Source organism: Electrona antarctica, assembly GCF_951216825.1.
Source record: "Electrona antarctica genome assembly, chromosome: 10".
Taxonomy (NCBI): domain Eukaryota; kingdom Metazoa; phylum Chordata; class Actinopteri; order Myctophiformes; family Myctophidae; genus Electrona; species Electrona antarctica.
Window position 1 is genome coordinate 31,053,752 of NC_136791.1, and position 5,449 is coordinate 31,059,200.

Here is a 5,449-nt window from a genome sequence, read left to right on the forward strand (position 1 = left end):
TTTTGTACACTTTGAACTTGTACATTTTCACTTCCGTACTTTTACTTGTAACGAAGTAGTATAAATTGCAGTATTGGTACTTTTACTTAAGTAAAACAATTGAGTACTTTTTCCACCACTGCTAAATTGTATCCGTCTGGTCCACTGGTCGTAATACTCTGAAAGGTATCCTGATGCCTGAAGTGAATTACCCAGCGATTACCCAGCAAACGGTTAAAATATTCTACACGCACTGTACATGTCGACTAAAACTAAGACGAAAAATGTTCGTCGACTACCTTTTTCCACTGGCGAAAACTAAATGGAAACGAAATAAAAACTAAGCTATGATGACTAAATCTAAGACTAAATATACTGACAATTTCGTTAACAAATAGAAACTAGACGTTGTTAGGAAGGGACTAGTGGACAAGAGATCCAGTATAAGTCATTTTACAATTGGTTACAAGTGTATAATCCGTCATTACGGCGGCATCAAGGCCCGCCAAAATACATTTAGTTCGACTAAATCAACTGTAGATTTAGTCGACTAAAATATCATGACATTTAGTCGACTAAAACTAGACTAAAATGTGACAAACTAAATAAACTATACAAAAGACTATGACTAAAACTAAAATGAAAATGTGCTGCCAAAAACAACACTGGTGTGCATGTTGTGAAATACTATCAAACAGCCTACCTTTCCACACACCACCAGTGCAAGCCTTTTGTTTGTTATTACCGCCCCTGTTGTTATTACCATCCCATATTTGCCATTATGTGTGAGCCTGAGCAGTGCATGAAGATTCAGTTTGATAAATCTCAAAACCGTGTCGGAGATATTATGCTGTCTGTCTTTGATGTCTCCAAATCTGAGGCCATGGTTCTCAGCAGGAAACCGGTGGATTGTGCAGTCCGGGTAGGGAATGAGGCATTACCCCAGGTGAAGGAGTTCAAGTATCTCGGGGTCTTGCCGAAATTAGTTTTCTTCGACGGGTGGCTGGCATCTCCCTTAGAGATAGGGTGAGAAGTTCAGTCACACGAGAGAGACTTGGAGTAGAACCGCTGCTCCTTTGCCTGGAAAGGAGCCAGCTTAGGTGGTTCGGGCATCTGGTTAGGATGCCTCTCGGGCGTCTCCCTAGGGAGGTCCTCGACGCACGTCCCACTGGGAGGAGACCCCGGGGCAGACCAAGGCGCAGTTGGAGGAAACACATCGACTCACTGGCCTTGGAACGTCTCGGAATCCCCCAGGAGGAAGTCACTGATGTTGCTCTGGAGAGGGAAGTCTGGACTCTGGAGCACTCTGGTGGAGCTGTTGCCCCCGTGACCCGACTACGGATAAGCGGTTGAAGATGGATGGATGGATGTCTGTCTTTGAGAGAGTGGTTCATGACTATAGCCTACTAATTGAACTGTCCTGGACCATAGTTATGGAATTATTGTTGTATATTCTGCCTTCAGCAAGGCTGATAGATTACATTGATCTCCTCCAATTGTATTACAATTGGAGGAGATACACTGTATAGTGTATAATGCCCATTTATTTTTCTTTGTTTTCCCATCGACAAGCATTCCAAATCAGTACAATATCTCTCATCCATTGTCTACACTAACGATACTATTGGCTCCTCCCTGGTATATATTATTTTACAAAATGAGGAAAATATGGCACTAAAATGATACAATTTCAGAGCATACCTATTTGCACGCACATCGACAGTGGGTGCTGGGCCAATACGGCAGTCATGGAAGGAGGGCAGGGCCCACACACCATCTTTAGGCAAAATAATTACTTTATCAGACTTACAACGTTTCGATCTCACATGATCTTCATCAGGTCAGTAGGACCTAAAATGATGCAACACATGTAGTGAGACATTAAGGGATCCATTTTCGTCTTATCCCTAAACTTCTTTGCCTTTTTTTTACTATTTTGCAAAACATTTTTGAATAGTTCAACTAGCCAATCTACATTGACACGTTGTGAGCTAGCTTGTAGACTGGCCATTTTAACTATTCAAAAATGTTTTGCAAAATAGTAAAGGCAAAGAAGTTTTGGGATAAGGGGTTTAGCGGTGACAGAAATGGATCCCTAAAAGGGCCCTATATTTTCGTCGGTGCTAAACCCCTTATCCATAAACTTCTTTTTCTTTTTTACTATTTTGAAAAACATAGTTCAAATAGCTGATCTACAAGCTCACAACCTCACAACGTGTCAATGTAGATTGGCTAGTTGAACTATTCAAAAATGATTTACAAAAAAATAAAAAATAAAAGGCAAAGAAGTTTAGGGATAAGGGGTTTAGAGGTGACAAAAATGGAGCCCTATGTTTCAGAGTAGATAGGACTGGCCCAGATCCTTGAAACGGGAGCTCCAGCTTTGCTAACTGAACACTACAGGCTGCTGTCAATCATCTCTCATTCAACTCCCCCCCCCCCCCCCCCCCCACCCTCCGTGTGAGCTAAAACGAGAAGGGAATCATTTATTCATGATGTCCAGCATCGAAAACTAGGATCCCTGTCTGATTATGATTCATAGGAGGTGAGAGTTATTATTAGCATTCATATGTACCGGTGTGGCAACATTCTGATTCCCAATTTTAAACCACACACACCACAACTTTTCTGATTTACATGCAAATCACTTTTTACTACGGTATGGCATGACCTCCATATTCTGCAAACATTTGCAAAGCAAATCTGTTTAGCATCTGAAACGGTTACCGTATTCCAGATAAAAAGATAAAGGTCAAGTATTGTTGGCTGGGTCTCGTTTCCACAGATGGATGGTATTATAATTGCACATATACAGACCAATCTTTGAGAAAGGTGATGGGCCAAAGTGATGAGAATGACAAATGAGTTATATTGAGTTTCATAAGGCCACTTGAACCTGGTTGCCCTCTTTGATTCAGTCACATTGGACATAATTAATAATTACCACAGTAGTACTTGTGCGGCGATAATTACCTCAGATATTTGTGAGCCATTTAATTGCCGTCTTTCTGCGGAAAGTGTAGTATGAACCTGATCATCCGTTCAATAATGAGATTCTCAGAAACCACTCAACCACTTGATGTACAGTAAGTTGATTCAATTCTGTCTGTATGACAATGTTGTAGTCATTTCAATTTTGCTTTGTATGGCTGGCCTTTAGAGAAGTAATTCTTTATGCACAATTACTTGTTTCTGGAAGTCTGTCAAAACAGTTCCACGTACAAAGAGTTTTTAATTTAGGAAGTCATAATATTGGCATAATGATGCATTCTAAAGTGTCCCAGGAGCTCCTATTGTAAACTAACTAACCACACTGTCATGAATATTGTTTTTCAATCAATAAGGACAATAGTAGACCCATGCATACAATCTCCTCTGAAAATATTAGTTGTAAAATTATTGTGGGCAGTAAAGCCATTCAATGATTTTTGGCTGAACCAGCAGTGACATATAGGCCTTACTGACTGAGTATGTCACTGATGAAATGGACTAAAGCACTGCAGAGCTATTGTTCCTCCAGGCTATGGGATGTCCAGGCTTTGTCTATGAATTGATTGCATAGGGCCTAAATGGAATCAAGACCGCAAGGACTTTTTTGGTGCAATCCCTTTTCGACGAGTGTTTGACTGTACTCTGTTGCTGTTGTAACATTTCTGTCTAATAAACGATTCAATCAATCAAATCAATCCATGTCCATCCTCTGTCGTCCTCCTGGAGGAGACTGAAACAGAAATGTTTCATCGTAGGATGCTTATGCTTATGGTTTTTAGCAATACTGAACTCTCAAAAATGTATTTGTCTTTGTAATGAGGCGTTTATGCACTGCAAATCTGCTATATATGTAGTTGTCTGTTCTTGCTGACGCTGTCTCAGTAAACTTGAGGAAAAGTTGCTGTTTTTCCTTACATACTGCACTTGTGCACAACCATCGTTGTGCGCTTTCGACCACAATTTCCAACCCTAATTACTAATTTATTTCCTATAGTCGGATGTCGCTTTTGTCTCTGTTCCTATTGAAACACTAGCCAGTCTGTCACTGAAGCTGCTGCCATCCATGCTCCAATTACAAACCCCCTTTCATTGTCATTTTCTCTTGCCATCTTTGTCCAAAATCTCAGCATTTTTGTAACCAAGGAGCATGATAGGATGTTTGTTACTTCACTCATTTATACAGGTTTATCCTTTACTTTGAAACCCATCTGTAGATGATAGATCAATTCTCTCATTTATAATACGGTTTATTGACGTGTGTGTAATTTTACATGATTCATTTATTGAACTTAAAATAGCACACAAGTACTGATACTGCAAGGTGATAATGGTAAGAATTATCCCACAAAATTAATACAGCTACTCCTTTGAAATGGTTATCATGTTTCAAAGTACTTATCGACCCTACAAACTCTTAACTGGTAGCAAAGACATTATGGCACCTTAGGTGGAACTAAATGCTGGTCTTGCAGCCAGCCAGCAGTAGTAAAGGCTACTCAAGCCTCTACTAACACACCTCAAGCGTGTTAGGGGCATGAACCGTTTGTGCAAATGCTATAATGTATTGCAGTGATTCAGTGATTCCCCCCCTCTATACCCATGGTGAATAAGCCACCATGTTGGGGGAGAGAGACGTTTTGTGATTATTATGGACTAGAAAGGCACTTCATACGCTCTGACTCTTAAATCAGAAATACATTTGCATCAAATGTACCTTATTTGATGAAAAAATTAAAGTCGATTTTATCAGATTTTGGTAGATCAGAGAGACCAATTTAAAGTCCCACAGCGCACACGACTGTCAACAAAACTCTCTGGGACCGATAACAGACTTTCAGCAGGGTTAAAAGCAGGAGATGTTGGACATTATTTAAAATTGGAAGCACATTTGAATTCAAGGTTGTTGATTTTCAATTTGACAACAGACTGCAGGACTGTGACATGCGATTTATGCAACTGCGACCTCCCTTATTTCAGACAAATTAGAAGTAAGATGGGTATACAGCATCAAGCTGCCTTTATCTGAATATTCTGTCCTTATTCCTTAATTGGTAAATCATAGAAGTCTAACTCATGTTAAATTCAACATGTGTAACCAACCATGTTGCTCTGAAATTTAACCTTGAGTGCTACAGGCCAACTGCAAAGCGTATGTGTGTTACAGTTCATATTTATGCGTTTTGTAATAGCTTATGGGTTAGCGCATGTCTATGGGAGGCAGGTGAGTGATATAAGGGAGCACAGCCCTAGAAAGAACCTGGATGTATTTGTGGGAACACACGTCTATCAACTTTATACGTTATACTTTAGCTATTGAAAAATAGCAGATCTACAAGCTTGTGTGGTGCAAATCTTTTAATATATATTCTTTGTGAACGTTTTCAGCTCAAATCTTTGCTTCTGGGGGAGACTGGAACTACATATTCCACGGCCACATACAGATCATTCTGGGGGTCCTTGACATGAAAAAGGTTGACCA